Source organism: Lissotriton vulgaris, chromosome 5 (assembly GCF_964263255.1).
Source record: "Lissotriton vulgaris chromosome 5, aLisVul1.2, whole genome shotgun sequence".
Taxonomy (NCBI): domain Eukaryota; kingdom Metazoa; phylum Chordata; class Amphibia; order Caudata; family Salamandridae; genus Lissotriton; species Lissotriton vulgaris.
This window is the reverse complement of record NC_141693.1, coordinates 11,734,730-11,760,641: the sequence shown is the minus strand read 5'-3', so window position 1 is coordinate 11,760,641 and position 25,912 is coordinate 11,734,730. Positions and strand designations below refer to the sequence as shown.

At 49.3% G+C, this 25,912-nt stretch overlaps 1 protein-coding gene and 1 pseudogene across 1 annotated transcript in view; one reads left to right on the top strand and one right to left on the bottom strand.

Annotated features, from left to right (window-relative positions):
* LOC147709987 (class I histocompatibility antigen, Gogo-C*0203 alpha chain-like) overlaps positions 1-25,912 on the bottom strand; it is a 452,566-nt gene that overhangs the window by 252,522 nt on the left and 174,132 nt on the right. The window lies entirely within an intron of this gene.
* On the top strand, positions 679-10,931 carry LOC147709988 (28S ribosomal RNA; annotated as a pseudogene).

Genomic DNA, 25,912 nt, shown 5'->3' with positions numbered 1-25,912 from the left:
TCTCATTATTTAAGTACCCAGGAACCCCACAGTGGCCGTGTGCACAGTAAGAACACAACCACGCACTCAATTCAAGTCAATGGGTAAGTCGCAAATGTAATTTTAAAGAAGGACCCTCCCAACAGGAGGGCCACTGGGAAAGGACCGACCGACGCACGAGGTGGCCCCGTCCCCTGTCCCTTTCCTGGGAGGGGCTCAGCGGTAGGCCCTCCCAGGACGGAACCCACGCTCACCTGGCACGGCCCCTGCGGTGGGGGAAAACCGAATGGCAGTGCCTCCCCGGGCTGGTAGCACTCCCCCCTCGAAAGGACCTGCCGCCGCCAGAGCCCTCCCGCGCCCGAGTCCCAGCCTGACCGGGCTTCCGGCAACTGAGGAGCGGCCCTTCTCTTGCAGCAGGGCGGCCTGGAAGAGAAGGAGCCGAGGGCCTGCAAGGGGACCACGGCTCCACTTGGTGGGAGGCGTGCGGCATGGGAAGCCGCCTGGCTCTTCCCTTCCGGCACCTCTGACCTGGGCAAGGGTGTGGTGGGCTACTCGCCAGCCTGCCAGCAGGGCTCGGGCCGCCCAGCAACGGACAGCTGACGTGCAGGTGGGGAGACCCTCTCTCGTTGCCAGGTACCCGGTTTGACCTGGTCCCGTGCGACTGGGCCGAGGAGTTTGAAGACTCGCGCGGTCCCTCCAGGTTACTCAGGGAGGGACCGGCAGCGGTGGGACCTCAGCATTTTACTAAGCGGAGGAAAAGAAACTAACCAGGATTCCCCCAGTAATGGCGAGTGAAGAGGGAGGAGCCCAGCACTGAACCCCTGCCCGGCGGCGGCACGGGAATTGTGACGTACAGAAGACCGACTCCCCGGCGTTGCTCAGGGGGCCCAAGTCTTTCTGATTGAAGCTCACCCCGCGGACGGTGTTAGGCCAGTAGCGGCCCCCGGCGCGCCTGGGATTGGGTCTTCTCGGAGTCGGGTTGCTTGGTAATGCAGCCCAAAGCGAGTGGTAAACTCCATCTAAAGTAGACCTGGGCGGTGAACTTCACTCCGATTGCGGTGAATGCGGAGTTTTCTGCACTTCGCAAAAACTCTGCTTCACAATGTGCAGCAGAGTTCTTTTACCGCTCGCGATCGCGAACAGTAAAGTTTGTGAACTCGAGCTGCCACTCGGGTAGAATTTCTACCCAAGAGGCAGAAATACCAGCACAAACTGCAGTTCGCACTGTAATCCACCACTCGTGTAACTCCACGTAGCAAAACTCAGCGAACTACGCCAATACGGACGTAAGACCGATAGCCAACAAGTACGTAAGGGAAAGTTGAAAAGAACTTTGAAGAGAGAATTCAAGAGGAAGCAAAACCGTCGAGAGGTAAACGGTGGTGTCCGTGCAGTCATACCAGAGGATTCAACGCGGCGGGAAGGTCGGTGGCCCAGGAGTTCTGGATCTCTTCCGAGGGACCGGCGCCCGGCCCTACTCGGCCCCCGCAGGGCGCATTTTCTCCACAGCGGTGTGCCATGACTGGCTCTGGGTCAGCTGGGAAGGCTTCAGGTGGGCAGGTGGCCCTCCGCTCTGGGGGAGGGTGTTACAGCCCCCCTGGCAACAGCTTCTCCGTTTCCGCAGGGCCAAGGGAGATTCGACTGCCTCAGTGCCCTCCCATGGCTGCCCTTTGGGGCGTGTCACGGTGGGGATAGGGGCGGGGAGGCCTACGCCAGGCACCAGGGGTCTGCGGCAATTTCGGTTACTCACCGACCCATCTTGAAACACAGACCATGGAGTCTAACACATGCACAAATACGAGGGCCGAGCTAAACCTTGTGGCGCAATGCAGGTGAGGGCTGAGGGGGGATCCTGCCACGCTTCCAGTGGCAGGCGCACCACTGGCCTGTCTCACCCGCTTTGTCGGGGAGGTGGAGCATGAGCATGCGGGATAGGACCCGAAAGATGGTGAACTATGCCTGGCAGGGCGAAGCCAGAGGAAACTCTGGTGGAGGTCCGTAGCGGTCCTGACGTGCAAATCGGTCATCTGATCTGGGTATAGTGGCAAAAGACTAATCGAACTATCTAGTAGCTGGCTCCCTCTGAAGTTTCCCTCAGGATAGGTGGCGCTCGGAGCCCCCAGTTTTATCTGGTAAAGCGAATGATTAGAGGTCTTGGAACCAAAACCATCTCAACCTAATCACAAACTTTAAATGGGTAGGAAGCCCGGCTCACTGACGTGGAGCCGGGCATGGAATGAGAGTGCTTAGTGGGCCACTTTTGGTAAGCAGAACTGGCACTGTGGGAGGAATCGAACGCCGGGTTAAGGCGCCCGATGCTCATCAGACCCCAGAAAAGGTGTTGGTTGATATAGACAGCAGGACGGTGGCAATGTAAGTCCGATTCTGATAAGGAGTATGTAACAACTCACCTGTCGAATCGACTAGCCATGAAAATGGATGGTGCTAGAGCATCAGGCACAAAGAAATAATTCCCTTGATTAAGATATATCCGGTGCAGATTACAAATTTCTAGAACATACTGTGATACACTCAAAATACAATCGAAACTCACTCGAATAGTGGAAAATGGTTAAAATAACTGAATGAAATGCTGAATTAGAAATAAATATGTTTTTATTTAACTGCCAATATGGCGTGTTCATTAAAAAGATTATGGCTTTTTGTCCACCATAAACCACATACAGAAGAAAAACAACACATTTATCAATTTATCCAATGCAATCGTGATGACACTTATATGCAATAAAAATCATAAAATTGACTTTGATATTCAACCCTATATCACATTTACATCATACATAGATTATGACCTGCATAATCAAAACAATGAGACAACATGAACAAAAGACCTCAACCTTGTCTAATCCATTTTCACATTGATATTCGTAGCCAGTGGTCAATACATAAACTTGATATTTGCACCCTCCTTTTGGCTTTTATTCAATTGTGCTCCTTCTGCGTTGACGCGTTTCGGCGATCTCTCCTAAATTAATATCGCCTTTTTCAAGACAAATAATGGTACATAGTTGTCTCTCAAGTTTTCAATAATTGTTCCTACAATCAAATACAAATACATCAATTAGTTTATACTCTGCTAAGTACAGATCAGAACATTGTGCTGCCAGGGCCTAAGTCTTAATGCTAGCTCTAACACCTTCTCTCTTTATATCACCCTAGTAGAGTAGCGTTGTATATTATAGTCCACATCTCCTACTTTAACCATGTACTCTCTCTGTCTGCCCACTTTTTCTCATTCAATTCGAAGGGACAGCTGGATTTCTAATTATATATCTTTTCTTTACAGAGATCGCTGGTATAGTCTTATATGATTGGGCTCACCTTTCTCATCCCACGTTTAAGCCCTTATGAGTAATGTGTTGAACTGTCTCTCATGTAGTAGTAGTTGTCCGCGTGGTACTCGTTAAGATGTCCCTCGAGACTTTTCTGTCTCTGGTATATCCCTAGCAGGAAAAATCAGTACCCTCACATTAATTTATCCAAACTTATTGAATATATTTATCTCAATAATATAGTTCCGCCCTTACTGTTGAATTTACCTTATAATCCAGCTTTCAGCTATTTACTGGTAACCAGAGGTTCTATCCGGACTAACGTTTTTTTGTCCTGTACTATCCCAGATACGACCTATTTGTATAAAATCTTTGTGCTGGAATGGAAAGCAGAAAACCTCATGTCAAGTCTACTATTTTAATTGGGTAGCCTCCTACTTCACACTAATCCCCCATATTCCCTTGTTGTACCTGAGTTAGGCGCTTTAAGGTTTTCAATATCTTTTCAATTAGTCCTCCACGGCCCTCTCTGCACGTGGCTTGGGACTGGAGTGTTCGTCTAAATGGAGAGAGGGATGTGTCAATCACCGTGATAGTAAGACCCATTCTCTCTCTCCTCCCTTTTATCCCCGGGGTGGCCAGTGCCTACCTTATATTCAGCTCCAAGATTCCTGCCCGAGCGTCAGGCCCATACCAGGCCGTCGCCGGCGCTGAGAGGCCCAGGGGCTAAGCTGTGATAAGTAGGAGGGCTGCAGCGGTGCGCACGGAAACCGGGGTGAGGGCGAGGGTGGAGCCACTGCAGGTGCAGATCTTGGTGGTAGTAGAAAATATTCAAATGAGAACTTTGAAGGCCGAAGTGGAGAGGGGTTCCATGTGAACAGCAGTTGAACATGGGACAATCAGTCCTAAGAGATGGGCGAGCACTAATCAGAAGGGGCGAGTGATGGCCTCCGTTGCCCTCGGGTTTAGATCCCCGAACCCGGAGTGGCAGAGACGGGCGCCCTCACTGCGCCCAGTACAGTAATGCAAACGATCCCTGAGAAGCTGGCGGGAGCCCTGGCATAGAATTGCCCCGAGAGAGGGGCCCGAGCCTTGGAAAGCGGTATGGTTCCGGCAGCGTCCGGTGAGCTCCCGCTGGTACTTGAAAATCCAGGGGAGATGGTGTAAATCCATATCCGCAGCAGGTCTCCAAGGTGAACAGCCTCTGGCATGTTGAAACAATGTAGGTAAGGGAAATGGGCAAGTCAGATCCGTAACTTCGGGATAAAGATTGACTCTAAGGACTAGGTCGGCCAGGCTGGGGCGCGAAGCAGGGCTGGGCGTGCGCCACGGCTAGAGGAGGCACCGCCCTTCGGGGCAGAGGCAACTCTGGACACGAGCCGGGCCCTTCCTGTGGATTGCCCCAGCTGCAGTAATCGCCTCTCCCCGTGCCCCCTTCCCGGGGACGCGGGGCCGGCATTCTGCCTCGGCCGGCACCTAGCAGCTTACTTAGAACTGGTGAGGACCAGGAGAATCTGACTGTTTAATTAAAACAAAGCATCACGAAGGCCCAAGGCGGGTGTTGACGCAATGTGATTTTTGCCCAGTGCCCTGAATGTCAGAGTGAAGAAATTCAATGAAGCGTGGGTAAACGGCGGGAGTAACCATGACTCTCTTAACCTATTCAAGGTTGTACTGGCCTTTACCTCCCAGTGGTCCCGCCGGTAACTGCCTCTAAAGTGCTAGACTCTGCGTAGAGAAGCATATAGAGACATGCCAAACACGGTTATATCATGGCAGCCAGCGTGATAGTGAGAAATGGCGAAGCAACGAACCCAATTCCAGATGGGGTAGTTCCTGGAGAATAAAAACCCTGTTAAGATGGCGTAAGGAGGTGCTGCCTTTCCCAGAAATCATTAACCTCCTCACCGAATTTGACAAACCAGCACTAGCTTCAAACAATGCAACAAGCAACAACGATTCAGATCACAATATAGGCCTTAGTTCACCCTCTGTAGCAGAAGAAGACACAACAGTAGACCTCAGAAAATCCATCGAGTTTGTGGCCACCTCAGCCAAGAATTACCTTGGTACAGCAAACTTTGAAAATATTTCCAATGTGTACGAGGTCAGTAAAGATTTAATAACAAAGAAAAGTGATTACACAAAAAAGTCACTTATTGGAAGTACCCAAACGAAAAATATAAATGTGACTTGTGTGGAGACATATTGGGAACTTTTAAAGAACTGAGAAAACATGTCTCCAACAAGCACAAAGGCTTCTATCTCAAAACGTACTGCTCAAAATGTGACAAAGAAGTTGAATACCACAATATTAAATGCCATGATGCCAAATGTAAAGGAAGACCTCAAAAAGGAGAGCTGCCATTCCTGTGCAGCTTCTGTGACCTCAGATTTGGAACAAAAATTGGTGTTTCTCAACATGCTCGGCATTCGCATCCAAGAGCGTAAAATGAGGCTAGACTAGCAGCTCTAGCAAACAGCAAACCTTCAAAATTATGGTCACAGGAAGAAATACTGCTACTAGCAGAATTGGAAAAACTATATGAGAATAAGAGGAATATTAATGTGCTGATAGTTCCACATTTTGACAATAAAAACAGAAAACAAATTGCAGAAAAAAAGAAGAGATAGAAGAGATAAAATCAAAAAATCCGCAAAAGATGTACTGCAAGCATCAAATGTTTCTGAAAATGACTCTTGCGATGAACCAGAGGTTACAGTGGAAGTAACAACAGAAAAGTGCAGAGACTCTATCAATCGAAAACGTGCGCAAAAAATCAAGAACTTTGATGAGCTGGAAGACAGAATCACAGAAATCGAGAAGTACACCCAAAACCTAGAGCAACACAATGCTGCTATGGATCTGATGGATGAGGTAGTGACTTATATCGCAGAAAACACCACTGATATAAGTCCTACACCAGCAAGTGTGCCAACAAATGAACCAGCAAGTGAACTTAATAATGAGCCTATGAACTCTGCTCAAGATGAGCACCAGAATGCCTCAGTAGGAAACAAGATAACAAAAAAAGACAAGAAAAGCGGAAGGCTTAATCGGACGCACAAGAAAAATTATGCCAAAGCAAAGGGCAGCTATAAAGAATACCAGGCAATGTTTAAAAAAGACAAAAAGAAAATTGCCAGGATTATCACTGATGGGGCAGAAGATGCCACTTGCCCAATCAGTGCTGATGAAATCTTTCAATACTACAAAAACATAATTGAGAAATAAAACAAGAAAAATCCTAATTTCATGCCAATTGAAGGGATACCAGAGGATTACGAAATTAGAAATCTATTTAAAGAAATAGCACTGCTTGAAATAAAGTATGCCTTTGAGAATTCCAATTTAAAGAAAGCAGTGGAGCCCGATAAGATTGGTCTGAATGACTTGTATAAAGTGCACAGTAGGCAACCAAGATTGCTGCCCAGAATTCTATCGTCTTGGTTGTTGATGAGAAGAGTACCAGAAATTATCAAAAAGAACCAATCAATTTTGATACCCAAGAATGTACCGATTAGTGAACTTTAAAAAATCAGTAATTGGCATCCAATTACCATCGGTACTGCATTCATGAAGTTATTCACAAAAAGACTAACTAAAAGACTCTCATTTTTTGTTGAATTAAATACAAGACAAAAAGGCTTCATGAAGGTGAGATGTTGTCTTGAGAATCTGACTCTCCTGCAAAATATCATAAAAGGGGCACGAAAAAACAGTCACTCATTAGCAGTGGTGTTCATTGATATATTGAAAGCCTTCGACTCTGTCAGCCATGGTCACATTATACAGTGTCTCGCAAGGCAAAGAGTTCCATTGTACATCAGAGATATAATAAAAGACTTGTACACTGACTTAACAACATCTTTCAAGGGAAAGAACAACGAAGCAACTCCTGAAATACCAATGAAATCTGGTGTCAAACAAGGTGACTCTTTATCCCCACTACTATTTAACATTGCCATGGATCCTCTGATCTGTGATCTTCAGAAAAATGGCAAGGGCTTCACATTTGGATCAGATGGTCCTATTGAGCAAATCACCGCTCTCACCTTTGCCGATGACATCGCAGTACTCAGCAGTACCTGGGAAGGAATGAGTACAAATCTGAAAATCATTGAAAAGTTCAGTAAAACTACAGGATTAAAACTTAATGTGAAAAAGACACATGGATTTTATACCACACCAGTCACCATAAAGATAAAATACTGATTAACAACTGTAAACCATGGCAATTTGAAAAAGAAAATATTGAAAATATTCATCCAGGAGAAAGTGAGAGATACCTCGGTTTGAACATTGATCCACACACTGGTCATACAAGCAGCAACAAAATTAATGAGATTCTTGTCAATTGGGCTCAAAAACTTGACAACCTACCACTTAAGCCCATGCAGAAAATAGAAATTCTGTGTCAGTACTTGGTACCTAAACTATCATTCAAATTTGAAATGACAGGAACAGAAGCAAAAACTTTAAATGTCTAGATCAAACAATAAAAAAGTATGTCAAACACTTTCTACACCTTCCTGCATACACATGTGATGGTCTCATATATTCGAAAAGATCATTTGGGAGCCTCAGTATTCCAAAACTATGTACACAAATTGGTCTCAATAAAGTCAATAGTTTATTATATCTCAGGGCAGCTCCAGACCTGTACATAGCGCATTCATTCATGTGTGCAGGAGAAGATTTGAATGAAAAAATTGATAACATCATCAAAACACACAAACTTAACATTTTAGACAGTAACTTTCTGAGCTATGATTTGAATGTGTAAGCAACATATGATTGGAGAAAAGAAGAGTTTGAGAAATGGGCAAATCTCCCTATCCAAGGTGATGGTATAAAATACTTAGCAAGTAATACAACCTCAAACTTCTGGATCAGCAAGCATAATAAAATGAAAGAAAACCAGTACATAGCTGCACTGATGTTAAGAGCAAATGTTTTATATACCAGAGAAATCATCACTAGGGGAAGAAATTATGCATTGTAATGATGTTTGTGAAACAATTTCTCATATTTCAGGCACATGTCCTGAAACTAAGGACATTAGGATTAAAAGACATAACAAAATTCTGGAATTTCTCATTGATAGAGCAAAAAGATGTGGTTGGATTACATACAGGGAACCTCATGTTAAGAATAATCAAGGAGAACTAAGAAAGCCAGATGTGGTGTTTACCAAAAATGTTACAGCTGTAGTGATTGATGTTTCAATTCATTATGAACATTCTCAGAATTCCCTTGAATTAGCGTTTGAGAGTAAAGTGAAATACAATCAGGATCTGTCACAGCAAATCAAAGATCTCACAAAATGCAACACTGTTAAATTTCATGGCTTTATCGGTGGATGTCGTGGTATTTGGCCTCAATGTAATGATGTTGTTCTGGCTGATTTAGGTCTGCAATTGGCATTTCCATTCAAGAAAAATGTTTTCCTGACTACTTTAATGGACACTCTTAAAATGTGCCAAGTATTCATGGACAATTGAGTATCAAGCTTATACTGAGATGTACACTTTCTTGCAGCACACGTCACCCTTATAAGCCCAATGTTTTAACATATAGGTTTATAGTTGACACAAGAGTTAGTATGAGGTGAATTTTCTAGATGTGCTTTTTTCTAATTTGATGTGCAATTTGTAGATGTGTATTTTTTGTTTTATATATATGTGTGCTTATAACAATGTAGATATAGTTGTGTACATCATACATACTTATTGAAATGTCTTGAATGATGAATATGTCTCAAATAATCGCATACACATAATTATCGCACATTGATTATTGATGTCCTGCTAATCATATTTTAATTTCTCAGGACTGTTCGTAGACCATCTTAAAATTATTGGAATAGTACTGCAGGGTGTACTATCTCTGGCCTATACGTGATCCCAGTTCCAGTGAGGACAGCGTTCAGTGTGGCTGTACTCCGGAGCGAAAGAATGTTGTATTGTTGGAAGCAAAACCGAATTGACGCTGATGGGCAGCATAATAACCCAGAATGTGCCACCGCGAATTGGTACAGGTAGCCAAATTCCTGGTCATCTAATTAGTGATGCTATTGAATGGATGAACGAGATTCCCACTGTCCCTACCTACTATCTAGCGAAACCACAGCTAAAGGAACTGGCCTGGCAAGATCAGCAGGGAAAGACTTTAGTCTGGCACTGTGAAGAGACATGAGGTGTAGGATAACATGGGAGGTACTCGTGCCGCTGGTTATATGTTAGTGAGCGTGTCTTCCTTCGTTTCTGACAAATGCCAAGGGTCCTAGGATAAATCCCAAATATTTTGTTAGTTGGTAGTTAGTACTCCATATCCAATATACAGTGACTCATTTGATCCATAACACTCTTGGTTCGTTTTATTCCAAATGTTTTTATTAAAGAAAAACAGTCAGCTTGTGTTGACAGTGACAAGGACAAGCCAACACGTGTTTCGCCCTGTGTGGCAAGTCAGGCCAGGGGTTTCTCAAGGCTGTACCACAATGAGAACTCAATCAATAATATGTCAGCAGTAAGAAGTGAAAAGTGAAAAGTGACCCCAGGAGAGTGAACGGGTGAGCCAACCTGTTGTTAAACAGGGTCAAGCAGTCAGAGAGCAGAGATCTGAAACAGCGTCCAAAGGTTATACTATCCCAAAGTAGCTACGATAGGGTTAGGAAAGATTTTGTGGAAAAAGCACACAGAAGAAGGCAAGGTTCAAGCGTATCCTGTCGCTAATGCCGCTGGTGAAGTACCACTACTCTTGTTTTTTTCCTTTACCCGGTGAGGCGGGGGCAAGCCCCGTGGAGCTCTGCTTCTTGCTTCAAGCGCCTGGCGCCCGCTGGTCACAACCCGCTCCGGGGACAGTGGCTGGTGGGAAGTTTGACTAGGGTGGCACACCAATCAAACGATAATGCAGGTGTCCTAAGGCGAGCTCAGGCAGGACAGACAGCTGAAGGGCAAAAGCTTGCTTGATCTCGATTTTCAGGATGAATACAGAGAGTGAAAGCAGGGCCTCACGCTCCTTCTGACTTTTTGGGTTTCAAGCAGGAGGTGTCACAAAAGATAACTGGCTTGTAGCGGCCAAGTGTTCATAGCGACGTCACTTTCTGATCCTTCGATGTCGGCTCTTTCTATCATTGTGAAGCAAAATTACCCAAGCGTTGGATTGTTCTCCCACTAATAGGGAACATAAGCTGGGTTAGACTGTCGTGAGACAGGTTAGTTTTACCCTACTGATGATGTGTTGTTGCAATAGTAATCCTGCTCAGTACGAGAGGAACCGCAGGTTCAGACATTTGGTGTATGTGCTTGGCTGAGGAGCCAATGGGGCGAAGCTACCATCTGTGGAATTATGACTGAACACCTCTAAGTCAGAATCCCCCCAAACCATAATGATACCACAGTGCCATGGAGCCTCGGTTGGCCTGGGATAGCCGGCATCTCACCAGGGGGCCGGTGTGCAGAGCTGCACGCTTGGGGACCAGAGCACGGACAGAAAGGGGCCGCCTTCTTCGATCTTAGTGCATCGCATGTTCGTGGGGCACCCGGTTTTAAATCATTCATAGACAACCGGATTCTGGGTCAGGGTTTTGTAAGCAGCAGAACAGCTACCTCGCTGTGATCTATTGAAAGCCATCCTCTGGGCCAAGCTTTTGTCTCTCTGTGCATGGGCGCTCACGGATGCCTTCCTCCACCACACACAGGGGTGGTCCTTCTGCTACCGGGCTGCGGGAGGGATACGGAGGGGGTAACATGGGCCCATGGGAGGCCGCCTCCACCACGTGCCCTCTGGCACGGGGGCCTCCCACTCACGTCCCTGCCCCACCAGGGTGCGGGGATAGGGGCCACCTTCCCTTGTGGGTCAGCAGGGTGACCAGATGGCTGCCCTTCCCACTGCTCCCTCACAAGTCGAGCAGAGAAGCAGCAGCCCCTGGAAAGAAGCCTCCCGAGCAAAGGCCTCGGAGCGGCTGGCCACCCTCGCCGTCTTAGAACTGCAAGGGTGACTAGTTACTGAACCCTCCCAGACCATCTGATCGCTGGGTCAGCCTGGGCCTTCTGGTCGCATGGATGGGCAACCAGATGGTCCTGCGGGCTGGGTGACCAGATGGCTGGCCGGCTGGGCTAACTCCAACTTTTGTCCTTCCCTAGAGTTCTGTAAGCCCCCAATATGTGGGGGCTTAATATTTGAAGAAAATGGGCTCCCGGACAGGCCAGAGGGGAGAGGACATGGCTTGGGCTTAACCCTCCTTGGTTCCAGCTGCGGGTCTGGGCGTTGGGGATGGGGGTCCACCGGGGCCCGGATAGGCTTGCCCCGGCCTGGCTAGGGTTCAGAAGCTGGGACTGGGCCCGGGGCTTGAGCAAGCCAGGAGAGGGTCCAAGCATTGGGGACAGGGGTCCGCCGGGGAGGCTCTCCCCAGCCTGGCTAGGGTTTGGAAGCTGGGACTGGGCCCGTGGCTTGAGCTCTGTCCAGCGAGCCCCAGGGTGTGGAAGCAACCCATCCTGCAAGCCAGCCAAGGGTCCGGGCACTGGGGACGGGGGTCCACCGGGGACCAGGGAGGCTCTCCACAGCCTGGCTATGGTTTGGAAGCTGGGACTGGGCATGGGGCTTGAGCTCCGTCCTGCGGGCCCCAGGGTGTGGGAGCAACCCATCCTGCAAGCCAGCCAAGGGTCCGGGCACTGGGGACGGGGGTCCACCGGGGACCAGGGAGGCTCTCCACAGCCTGGCTATGGTTTGGAAGCTGGGACTGGGCATGGGGCTTGAGCTCCGTCCTGCGGGCCCCAGGGTGTGGGAGCAACCCATCCTGCAAGCCAGCCAAGGGTCCGGGCACTGGGGACGGGGGTCCACCGGGGACAGGGGAGGCTCTCCACAGCCTGGCTATGGTTTGGAAGCTGGGACTAGGCCTGGGGCTTGAGCTCCGTCCTGCGGGCCCTGGGGTACAGAAGCCCCCCGTCCTGGAAGCCCACAGAGGGTCCAGATGCTGGGGATGGGGGTTCACGGGGGCCCAGGGAGTCTCTCCCCGGCCTGGCTGCTTTGAGGAGCAGGGACCGGGCCAGAGAGCAGGGGTGGCTGGATAACTCCGCTCTGCTGACGGAGCAGAGTTCTCTGCCCACCCATAAATATTACCCCTACACACCAAAACCCAAACCCACCCTAAATCCTATACTTACCTTATACTTACATGTAAAACACATATGTCTTTACCATTCATGCCTTTACAATGAAATTCGTTGTTAAGGCATATATGGTGAAGGTATAGGCGTTGTAATGCCATGCGTTGTAATGGTACTGCGATGTGATGGTACTTGCGTTGTGATGGCATGCGTTCAAATGGCATCCATTGTAATATTTTCGTTGTAATGTTTGTTTCCCATTAATATCACATATATATAAACCTACAACTTTTGGGAAGTATGAAGAGGGAGATCCAGCAGCAGGAAGTGAAAGAATTGTATTTGCCTTTTGAGCAGCTTTGCAGTAGAGAAGAATTGTTTGTTGGGGGAGTTGGGATAAGAAAATATTGAGAAACAGTACTTGGCTCATGCTTCAAAACACAGAGATGAAGTGAAGCCAGCAAGCATAGCCACATGCTCATCAATGGAAAGGAAGAACATGCATTTACAATGCAATAGGTCTCGCAATTACATTGTTTCGAGCTATTGGCATTGTAAATGTTTATTTGTTTTTTCCCTTCGTGAAGCATTAATCAAATGGTGCAATGCAAAATGGCAATAGCTCACTTTGTTGTAATTGTGAAATCTATTGCATTGCATTTGTACTAGGGTGAGTTTTGTACTGTAAGTGGTACTGGCTTTTATCAATGTTATTTTTTTATCACATTAATCTAATGCATTAAAAATATTAATACCGGCAAACTAATCTCCATACGATTTCTATTTCATGCTAAAAATAAGTATGACATCATAAGCACACATGTGAATTTAATAACTGCATGGAAATGGAATAGTCGTCCTCATTTTATACCGCATTTACTGTTGTAAGGCTCATCTACATTCCTTTCTGCTCACCACCCCTATCATGCACTCCTATGACCAAATTCAGATGTGCGCTTTGTAGCTGGGAAAACATAACGCGCAGACAAACAATTCTAGACAAAACGCAGATGTGGCCAAGTAATCTCAACAGAGGTTGAAGCAGACATGAAAATGTTGTCGTGAACGCCAGGGACTGGATAAGTTATGCTTAACTCGATAGCGAAGACAAATAGCCCGGGGTTCTCTTCATAAACACAATCATAAAAGCTGGAGTTGTTTGCTACGAGCTGGCTACACTTTGCTGACATAGTATTTCTTTAATCACCAATCTTTATGTGTCTTCCTGTGGTGGAGCTCTGAGCCCAAATGACTGTGCTGCGGTATCAAAGCATAGTGTGTGACTGTGTATATATTTCTACGTGTGTTCGCATTCTATGAACGTGATGGTGTTGCTGTGTCTTTGCAGGTGTAATCGTTTGTGTGTTTGCGTAGCGAGCAAGAGTGGGCTTGTGGTAGTGAGATACCCAGAGATAGATTTCTTGTGGCGTCCCGGCACAGTGTTTGAATTCACACGTCTACATTGGCACAGTGACGCATACACATACATGCACTCTCAAAAATACACCACCTACCAACTTACAGACACATCCTTAGTGCCAATATCGGCAACACTCCCCATTCCTTCCACAGCAATCCTTGAGAGAAATAATCAGACACAACACATTTTATAGTGGAGAAAATTGCTGCAGGTTTATTAGCATAACAAATATGCCAACATGGTGGGTTATCTTACAGGCGATCCCAGGGCTGGCAGCCCCTCGCAGCCTGCCCACCTGATGAGCCAACCTACCCGGTGGCCCTCACCAACCGGTGTTTGTCGATTTGTGTGAGGAGATAGCCACTCCCACCGGTGGACCGCCAGTCCACCCCTTACTCACGCCCCTCCCAGCTCAGGGGGGCGGAGAGTTGCAGGCAAACCCCAGTAGCTCAGGTCTACAACTGCCCTAAGGACTAACCACGCGTCGTCGCTCCTCCAGGGTCCAACGTGAGGACCTCCCTGGGGATTTTTGGCTTTCGCACCCTTACTGTGCTCCTGCAGAGGGTACCCTGACTGTACCTTACAGCCTCTGGATCTACCTGTAACTCCGCCACAGCACTGGGTGTGGCCACCGTCACCCCAAGGCCCCCCACCACCCTAGACCTAGTTACCTACACCCTGCTGATTCCAAGGCCTCCCCCAGATCAAGCAAGAATAGGTCCATCCCCCCCTTAGGACAGGTGTATCCCGTCTGGATCCAAACACCCTGTGGACTGGCATGCAGTAACCCTTACAGGCTAAAACCACCCTTATTCGCTGTGACTATCTATACGCATGGTGCTGTTCACCCTCCTGCGCGAGGTCTCCATGGCTTCCCCTGAATGCGCCCCCTGCCACAACTGCCGGGGGTTATTTCAGACCACCAAAATTCAACAGTTCCCTGTTTGATGCTCCACTCACACCACTGTGTATAGTGCTCGTTGGCGCATAACCATTGAACTAAGCCAGTCACCACCCTAGGTGATGCCTTGCCCTCCCAAACTACTGCTAGTATTATTGGGCAATTATACTATCGCGCCTGTCTCCAAAATGGCGGCCAAAAAGGACATCGCCTGACCGGAACCCCCACCGGAGCCGCCTTCTTCACCCTGCAAGGTCACGGACTGCCATGTGGGCGCCAAGTTACAGCCCAGACCATCATCACTAAAGCTAATAGTCCCGGTGACTCTCGGCACTGCTAATCCCCGTGCCTGTCTCCAAAATGGCGGCCAAAAAGGACATCGCCTGACCGGAGCCCCCTCCGGAGCCGCTTTCTTCACCCTGCAAGGTCACGGACTGCCATGTGGGCGCCAAGTCACAGCCCAGACCATCATGATCAAAGCTAATAGTCCCGGTGACTCTCGGCACTGCTAATCCCCGCGCCTGTCTCTAAAATGGCGGCCGAAAAGGACATCGCCTGACTGGAGCCCCCACCGGAGCCGCTTTCTTCACCCTGCAAACGCACGAACGGCTATGTGGGCGCCAAGTTACAGCCCAAACCAGCAACATTAAAGCAAATAGTCCCTTCATCGAAGCTGCTTGCTCCCCTCCACTTGCAGACCCCACGCCTGTTTTCAAAATGGTGGACAAAGTAGACGCCGCCTGACTGGAACCTCCACCGGAGCCGCCGCTTCCACCTGACAAGGTACCGGCCACTACGGGGCGCCAAACTTCAGCCCTAACTACCTTTACTGTTAGGAGAAGTCTCTTCACCGGCTCCCTTTGTTCCCCACCGCCGCCGACCCCGTGCCTGACTTCAAAATGGCGGCCAAGGAGGACATTGCCTGACCTCGCTGTGAGTTACTGGCTGCTAAACTCGTGTGGGGCACAAAACAGGGGGGCAACGGAACGTCCTTCTCCCTTTACCTACAACCACCTGTCCCCAAATTGGCCAAGGAGGTCCTGAGACTGAAAGCCTACCTTTACGCCAGACAGGGTGCAGTTCTATCAGAAAGATCAGAGCCGGTAGAGCCCACTTACAGCAACCATAGAACGGCGTCAGGCTAGACCCTGCACTGTTCCGGCTGTCGAAGTGCTTGCCCGGGAGGCAGTTTGCATGTCCTCAAGGAGAGGTGGTCTTGGGTCAGGCGCAGGTCGGTCGGGAGGGAGTTCCAGGTCTTGGCGGCCAGGTAGGAGAAGGACCTTCCTCCTGTAGTCGCTCTTCGGATGCGGGGGACGGCGGCGAGGGCGTGGTTGGTCGATCGGAGGTGGCGTTTGGGAGCGTAGAAGTTGATCCGGATGTTGAGGTAGCTCGGGCCTTGGTCGTGTAGGGCTTTGTGTGCGTGGGTGAGGAGGCGGAAGGTGATTCTTTTGTTGATGGGGAGCCAGTGAAGGTCTCTCAGATGTCCGGTGATGTGGCTGGTTCGTGGGATGTCGAGGATGAGTCTGGCTGAGGCGTTCTGGATCCGCTGGAGTCTCTTCTGGAGCTTGGCGGTGGTACCGGCGTAGAGGGCGTTGCCGTAGTCCAGTCGGCTGGTGACGAGGGCCTGGGTGACGGTCTTCCTGGTCTCGGTGGGGATCCACCGGAAGATCTTCCGTAGCATGCGTAGGATGTTGAAGCACGCCGAGGAGACGTTGTTGACTTGCCTGGTCATGGAGAGGGAGGAGTCCAGGATGAAGCCCAGGTTGCGTGCATGGTCTGTCGGTTTGGGTGCGGTGCCCAGGGCAGGGGGCCACCAGGAGTCGTCCCAGGCGGAGGGGGAAGAGCCCAGGATGAGGACCTCCGTCTTGTCAGAGTTCAGTTTCAGGCGGCTGGTCGTCATCCACTCGGCTACCTCTTTCATCCCTTCGTGCAGGTTGGCTCTGGCGGAGGCAGGGTCGTTGGTCAGGGAGAGGATCAGCTGGGTGTCGTCGGCGTAGGAGATTATGCTGAGGTTGTGTTTGCGTACGATGGCCGCGAGGGGGCTCATGTAGACGTTGAAGAGGGTGGGGCTCAGAGATGATCCTTGAGGGACGCCGCAGATGACTTCGGAGGCTTCTGACTTGTACGGTGGTAGGCGGACTCTCTGTGTTCTTCCGTCGAGGAAGGAGATGATCCATTCCAGCGCCTTGTCCTGGATTCCGATGTTGCTGAGGCGCTGTACTAGGGTGCGGTGGCAGACCGTGTCGAATGCCGCGGAGAGGTCTAGGAGGATGAGGGCCGCTGTTTCTCCATTGTCCATCAGGGCTCGGATGTCATCGGTGGCGGCGATGAGGGCGGTCTCGGTGCTGTGATTGGCTCGGAAGCCGGACTGTGAGGGGTCGAGGGATCCGTTCGTCTCGAGGAAGGCGGCCATCTGCTTGTTGACGGTCTTCTCAATGACTTTGGCTGGAAACGGGAGGAGCGAGATGGGGCGGTAGTTCTTGAGTTCGGTGGGGTCCGCTGTTGGTTTCTTGAGTAGAGCGCTGAGTTCGGCGTGTTTCCAGCTCTCAGGGAAGGTGGCGTGTCGAATGATGTGTTGATGATGTCTCGCAGGTGGGGTGCGATGACAGCGTCGGCCTTGTTGAAGACGTGGTGAGGGCAGGGGTCGGTCGGTGATCCGGAGTGGATGGAGTTCATCGTGCGGATGGTGTCTTCGGTGCTGATCGGGGTCCAGGCGTGGAGGGTGGTGGTGGGGGGTGATTGGTCGGTCATGGTGTGCGTTGGTTGGTTGTTGAAGCTGTTGTGTATGTCCGCGATCTTGTTGTGGAAGTATGAAGCGAGGGACTTGCAGAGGTCTTGCGATGGGGTGATGTCGTTGTTTCCTGCGCTGGGGTTGGAAAGCTCTTTCACGATGTTGAAGAGTTCCTTGTAGTTGTGTGCGTTGTTGTCCAACCGTTCCTTGAATGCTGTTTTCTTGGCGGCGCGGATCAGCTGGTGGTGCTTCCGGGTGGCAAGCTTGAAGGAGGTCCTGTTGTCCGGTGTAGGTTCCCTTCTCCAGACTTTCTCGAGGGCTCGGCAGTTCTTCTTGGAGCTCTTGAGTTCGTCGGTGAACCACGGGGCTTTCTTCATTCCGGGTCTGCTGGGCGGGGTCCTCATCGGGGCGAGCTCGTCCGCGCAGATGCTGATCCACTTCGTGAGGTTGTCGGCGGCCTGGCTGGGGTTCGCTGAGCTGGCAGGAGGGTGCTGGCTCAGGGAGGTGGCGAGCTGGTCTGCTGTGATCCTGTTCCAGCTTCTGCGGGCGGCCTGTTGCTGGAGGTGGTGGGTCGTCATTCTCTTGAAGGTGAAGTGGATGCAGCTGTGGTCCGTCCATTGGAGCTCTGTGGCGTGGCTGAAGTCGATGTCTGTGCTGGAAGAGAAGACTGCGTCGAGTGTGTGTCCGGCGAGGTGGGTGGGGGTGGACACCAGTTGCTTGAGTCCCAGGTTGGCGAGGTTGTCCAGCAGGGTGGTGGTGTTGCGGTCGTTGTTGTTCTCCAGGTGGACACTCCATCACACACCAGTCCCATGGTGCTAGCTCACAAAGGTCCAACTGCCAATTAGAGACTGGCTACCTGCAAACTCCTAAGCAGAATCACCCGGGCTTTAAGACCCCCTCCTAGGCCTGGAGCCTCACCCTCTTCGCTCTACTCTTCGCTCTACTGGTACCCCACGGTTCGCCACCTTGGGCCACCGAAGCTTCAAGCCCCACATCGCAACTCAATCAGGCTCCCCCCCCCCCCACCCCCTCTCCATCCCCACGATGGCCCGGGACCAGCCTCCTCCTCCCTCTCCAGTCCCACTTGCCCACCTCAAACTTCACAGTCGGAACGCCTTCACCATCATCTTCCCCCCCTTCTCTCTACAAAGCTTCGACGCACTTTCAAACAGAAACTCATCCGCAAACATAAAGAAACCCTAATCACTGACATCTACCACTCGACCTCCATAGGACCGATGAAGATGGATCTAATATTTCACACCGAAAGACCCGAATATTGGATCTCCACGATCAGAACGCGGATTTCATCGCCAAAACTACCTCCACTCCTCACAGCTGCAAACTAACTGCGATTCTTCCGTTCAGATCAGCTGGCAGAGGTTATACTACCGTGACTATCTTCACCAATGGCACAGTCCTCATACAAGCCAACAATGATAACCTGGAAGCTTTTGACTCCTTATTTCCCTCTCTCAAGGCAGCCCTCCCTACCCCTCCACACCTCGCCTCTACACCCTCACCGACCACTCTCTCAGCTGACAGAGAAAACCTCGACACGCCCCTTCTCGATCCACACACAGCCCGCCAGGCTCCCCCTCCCCCCACCATATCTCATCCCCCTCGCCCACCCATCCACCACCAACAGGAATCCCAACCCTCACCCCCTACCCCGCCCTCTAACCATCTCACCCCCCCCAGCCACAGCCACCGACCACCGCCTAGGACAATTCCCTTCCTGCCAACAGGCAGTCCCCAGCCAACGAGCCTCCCCTCTAGTCTCCCCCCTACTCTCAAACCTCCCCTGTCCAATCCTCCTCCTGTACCTCTCCCTATCTCTCCCATGTCTAAACCCCCCCTAGCCCTCTCCCCAAACCTCCCCCTCCCACTATCCCGATCCCTATCTCTCACCCACTCTCTCTAACTATAACACGCTCGGCCCCACCACAGCTGCTCACAACCCCCCCATTGACTCCATAACAAAGCGGCTCACAGCCCTTGAAAACCAGGTTGACACTATCACCCAGGGCTTAATAGAAATCCTTCTTAACCTCGGTATAGCCTGCAAACCCCACAAACCCCCTCTCTGAACCCCCCTCCTCGCCAACGCCAACACCACCCAGGGGCCCACAGTAGCCCTCAATGCCCACCCGATCGATCCATATCCCAAGGACCCGGTTTCCAGTCCCAAAAAATTCGAACACTCCAGAGCCCCATGCACCAGGCCCCCGACCACTATCTCTTCTCACTCCCTAGCAGGCTCAAAACACCGGACCTCCAGACCGCGCAGATCAGAAGCTCCTATGTCAGACAGAGAAGCAGCCTTACTAGCCACTACCTACGACCCTACCATCTCAGTTTCACCTAAATCTAAAATCCAAGTAATCACGAGCTACCGGAAAGACCTACCCACCCTCAAACAACAGAGATTACCAGTCCTCACCGCTATACCTAGAGAGGCTAAAGACAAAACCACCAGCAATCAGGAGAAAATCACCAACTGCCTCCTAATCAACTGCAGATCGGCCTCACTACATGCAACGGACCTAGCCGAAGCTATCCTCACACATGACATTGACGTTGCGTTCCTCACGGAGACCTGGCTAAACAAGGCATCTCCTCTCTGCCTTGACATGCTGGTACCTCCTAGTTTCTCCCTCATCTCCAAAGACAGGATTGATCAACGAGGAGGTGGGGTTGCTATCATCCACAAGGACAGCTGGAGCATCACAGAAACCTCCTCCTTCGAGTACAACTCTTTCGAATATCTATCCGCTGTCATCAAAACCAAAGACAACGACTCTCTACTGTGTCATCTACTCTATCACCCCCCGGGCAGAAACAACGAGTTTGGAGATCAACTATCCAACCTGATTGCACAAGTCGCTCTCGGTGATTCCAACAACATAATTCTTGGTGACCTGAATCTCCGATGGAACGAAATCCACAACCCTCTAATCAAATCGCTATCCAGCCTCCTCGCCGACAACAACCTTACTCAACATTGCACTGAGGAGACGCACTACAAAGGAGCCACACTGGACGCCATCATCGCACAAAAGAACTCAATCATGGTCAACCACATATTACCTGTTGACTGGTCAGATCATCATATGATCCTATTTCACATCAATCACCCCATCATCCCGCTCAAACCTCCCCAAGACCCCCCCAAATGGTCAAGAAACCTCTCCCAAGTACCCCAAGACATACTAGAAGGCCAACTAAGTTCACTTCTTCCAGACAACTCTTTGCACCTCTCGACCAATGATCTCATCGACCACTACAACTCCGAGCTAGTCTCCATTCTCGATAATCTAGCTCCACTAAAGCTCAAAAGAAGCCGTGCCACCCCTTCTAGAACTTGGTTCAATGTGGACCTCAACGCAGAAAGAAGATCCTTGAGAGCCAAAGAAAGAAAGTGGAGAAACAACCCAACAGCCATACTTCGCTTACAACTAAAAACAGCACGCAGGAAATACAACAACCACATTAAAAACAAGAAATCCAGCTTCTTCCGAGAGGCACTAGCCAATTCCAAAAACAGACCTAAGGAGCTCTACAACATTATCAGACGTCAAACATCCAAGCCTCTGCCCTCACCCCTGCAGGAGTCCAAAGAACTATGCGATAACTTCGCCACCTTCTTCAACGATAAAGTCTTAAAAATCGAATTATCTCTAGACATCAACAACTCACACCTCTCGAAGAACAACGCGGCCATCCCACAGGCCCTACCATCCGGCTCCTCCCCCCTCCGTTGGCTAAGCTTTCGCCACGTGCAGGAAACTGAGATAATCTCGTTGATCTCGACCTCCAAACCATCAGCTCACATCTCAGACCCCATTCCTCCCTCACTAATCAAAAAAATGAAGCTCACCTTAGCACCTATCTGGGGCAAAATCATAAACAGCTCCCTACAAAGCGGAGTGGTCCCCGACTGTCTAAAAATGGGACAAGTCACCCCTTTGCTGAAAAAACCCGGTCTTGACTCTACTGCCTTGAACAATTTCAGACCGATATCTAACCTCCCTCTACTTGCCAAAACACTGGAACGATGCGTTCTCCTGCAATTGACTCATCATCTGGATAACATCAATCTCCTAGACCCCCTCCAATCCGGCTTCAGACAAGGCCGCAGCACAGAAACCGCGATGCTGAACATCATAGACGACATTCACGGTTCCCTTGACGCTGACAAATACTGCCTCCTCATACTCCTTGATTTATCCGCAGCTTTCGACACGGTGGACCATAAGCTCCTCATCAAGACTCTGCAAGTAAGAGCTGGCCTCGGCGAGGTAGTTCTCGATTGGTTTTCCTCCTTTCTACACAACCGCTCGCAAATAATAAAAATGAAGAACTTCACCTCCGAATCCCAGCAAGTCAACAGGGGTGTCCCCCAAGGATCAGTACTTTCTCCTCAGCTCTTCAACATCTATATGGAACCGCTCGCCAAACTACTCCGGAATGCCAATATCCACTTCCACCTCTACGCGGATGACACACAGATCTACCTGGAAACCTCTTCAATTAACGACATCCACCGAGTAAATGCCGTCTTAAATGATGTTCAAGATTGGCTGACAAAGAATCACCTGAAACTCAATCCCGACAAGACCGAAACTCTTCTCATCTCAAACAAAGAAGACAACCCTCAAATCATCGAGTGGCTGAAGTCGATCGATGCTCTTAAAGGTTCTCTCACGCTAGCTGATTCTGTAAAATCTCTGGGCTTCACCTTAGACCCCAAACTAACCTTGACAAACCACATTAAGAACTCGGCAAAAAGCGCATTCTTTAACCTCAGACTTCTGAACAAAATCAAACCTTTCATTCCCAACAAGGACCTCAAACTAGCCACGCAATCTCTAGTTCTATCTAGACTGGACTATGGGAACTCAATCCTAACAGGCATCCCCAAATCACACCTGGCTCCATTAAAAACAACATTGCATGCGGCAGCAAGAATGATCACAGGATGCAAAAAATCCGACCACATCTCCCCTGCACTCAAAGAACTTGAATGGCTCCCGGTGGATATGCGTAGCTCCTTCAGAACGGCCTGCCTAACCCACAAGGCCCTCCACACCGGAAAACCAGAATACCTGGCAAACAAACTCACAAAAGCTGGCCAAAGTAGAATCTTGAGAAGCTCTAACTCCCTGCTGCTCATCCTACCAAAAACCAGAAAGAAGAAAACTGCGGACTGCTCCTTCTCAGGAAATGCCCCCAAAATATGGAACTCTATCCCCCCGCATATCAGAACCATACCGTCCTATGCGAAATTCAAGAGCCAACTCAAATCCTTGTTCCTCATCCGTTCCCTAGGTCCTGGGTAACTAGGATCAACATCCATCCCCAGAACTATGTGAGAACTCTGTATCCTATTGCCAAGAAGTCCTACTGTACGAACTTCTCCTCTCCCCTAATTGTCATTTGATGATCACCTTTATTTGTTACTTGTCTTTTTGTCCACCTTTTTATTCCTTTTACTGTAAAGCGCTCTGCTACCTTCGGGTCTTGTTAGCGCTATAGAAAACTTCTAAATAAATTTCTAATACGTTGTCGGCCTCAGGCTTTAACCCCGAGTTTCCCTAATCTTTGGACCGTAGCAACATGTTGGATGACAATTTCCACCCTGCATGGCTGTCAGCTAAGGTTATAGGGCAGGAGAATTCCCATATGTTTAGTGATACTCAACTCCATGATACTTGATTTATTGACCTCAAACGGATGAAATGCTGAGTGGACCTACTCAGTGTGGCTCCTTGTTGAAATTGCCGATGGACCGTTATTGTGTTGCTGGCCATACCTGGGTCAATACTTCTTGCAGCGACCCCGCTGGTGTCTCCGTGGGGGCTGTAAGGTGGCAAGGGACGCTTCTCACCAGCTGGCTGTCTCCTTCAGGTCTCCCCGCTGCCGCTGCATTTTCCATCTCTGTGCACGGTCACCGAGGGGGGAGACCACAAGCCCCACCACTCCCCGCAGCTGACCTCACCTGACCCCGCCCACCAAAGGATTTCGCGCCAGGAGGCGCTTTAAATCTGGGAGAGAGGTGCTGAGGAGTGGGCGCTCCTTGTTGAAATTGCCGACGGACCGTTTTTGTGTTGCTGGCCATACCTGGGTCAATACTTCTTGCAGCAATCCCGCTGGTGTCTCCGTGGGGGCTTGTAGTGACCGTATTTTTGGCTCTATTTATGAGTGATGGTGACTTTAAGCTTGCTACCATCCTGAATCTCTATTCTTGCCTTGTGTTGGTCCTTTTCAGGCCTTTTTCCAGACCTAGAAGCATAAACTGGAGGATAGCTGCTTAATATGATGATAGATCCCTTATTCTTGACTTTAATCCATCTATTGCCTATTGGCTTTGACATAATTATGTGTCCTTTCATCATCCTACCTATAGTAGAGGGTGGATCCTGTAGTCCTGACTTTATATTACATATTGGTATGGTTTGTGTATGTACTCTGATAGAGCTAAGTGTTATTTCATCCTTCTCAGGCCTACAAGGCCCAGAACTAGAGAGACTCCATTTTGCTTTCTGTCCCTGCAGACTGAGATGCTTGCAGGGTAAAGGTGATGTTTTAGTTATGAGGTGTTGTTCGCCCTTTGCAAACTGGAGAGAACCGGCCAGAGCTGAATCTAATCAAGAAGTGTCCCTGGGCTCAAGTCTCTAGACGAAACAAGCAGCTGATCACTGTGAGGGCGTCTGGAGCAGGGAGCCTGGTGCATGGACCTGGTGGGAGGAGGCTACTGGCTGGAACTTTCCACTAGAGGAGAGCATTCTATATTAGCGAAGTGCGGAAGAGGAGGAGTGTCAGTCGGTTCTTGGAGAGAGAGAAGTAAGATGGTTTTTGGAGCTGAAGAGAACAGTTCAGTTCAATTGGTTTTCTGGATTGGAGAGAGAAGGCAGATAATTGCTGAAGCTGGAGAGAGCAGTCAGATGAACGAAGTTGGAACTGTCAGCTGGAGCTGCCAGTTTATCAGGATGCATTAAAGCAGTTACCAGTCAGATGGAGGAGTTGAAGCTGCCAGTTGGAGCAGTTGAGCCAGAGGAGTGAAGCTGTGGTGACGGAGGGAGAGAGAGAGAGCCCTGATTCCACCAGAGAGAGAGAGAAACATTCCTCCTAATAGGGTGAGGTATTCTAAACTAGTTTGCTTTACACTTACACCTTAATCTTGTCTTTTATTTCCTAGGCTAAATTCCCCTACTGTATTGCTAATCCTTTTTCTTTCAGCGGTGTAAAGTATAATCCATTCCCTCTTTAGCTATTTACAGTCAATTACATGTGGATGTGTTATAGTAATAAAGCCTTACAGAGACCCCGCAGATCTGTGTATGTGTCTATTCCCATTTTCCTTTGCAGGCTATATGTTATAGTATAGTGTTATATTGTTAATGTTATTGTGATAAATAAAGTACCCCAGTTCTTAGTGAACTAGTGTGTAACTGTTGTTTTCTTATGATAAAGCTAACCTTTCTTCTAGCCAGATGCCGTATGGTAACTGATGGATCAAAAGGGAGGAGGAGCGCTTAAATCAGGAAATAACTTTTGCATATAGTGTGTACCTCTTGTTTTTATACAGTAAAGGTAACCTTGTCTTCTAGTCAGGTACTATTCGGTGAACAGATGCTACCCCTCATCAAGTAATGGTAACTGAATAATGAGGGAGAGAGGAGCCCTTGAAATAGAGAATAAGTTGTACACAGTGTAATTTGGCCATTCTTGTATCATAAAATATATGAGACATTCCCAGTAGGTATAGAGAAACTTCCCAACAGAGAGAGAGAGAGCTGAAGGTATTCATAGGAAAGTGATCGCCGTTGTAAGGTGGCGTTAATAAGAGCACCAGGGGGGATACTGGTGTGTAATGAGATCGTCTCTAGAGAAAGAGGCGTTAATGAGAGCACCAGGGAGGATACTGGTGTGTAATGAGATCGCCTCTAGGGAAAGTGGCGTTAATGAGAGCACCAGGGAGGACACTGGTGTGTAATGAGATTGCTGCTAGAGAGAGTGGCATTAGTGAGAGCACTGATTGTGGTCAGTGTGTATACCCACAGGATTGTGGCTTGTGTATGTAAGAAATATAGAGAGCACCAGGGGGGACACTGGTGTTTATACCCACAAGATTGTGGCTTGTTTAATGAGAGCACTGGTTGCGGTCAGTGTGTAATGGTAAGTAATCAGAACTGCCCCAGGGTAGATTAGTCTGGGCCCATGTGGTCGCGAGACTATGAGGTATGAGTGTGGTGTAGGGCATGGACGTCCTTAGTAATCAGTGAGTATTCCTAGTAATCCCTATAGATTTAGTGGTGTTTCTGATGATATGAGCTTGTATATTGCTAATTCCCCACCCTCAGGTAGGTACCCAGGTGCCTGGATAGATGGGTCCTGAGGAGGGAGGTGATTGCGTTTCGGCTGGGTTGGTGATGTCTTGGTGAGCTGATCCTATCTGGTTCGAAAATCCT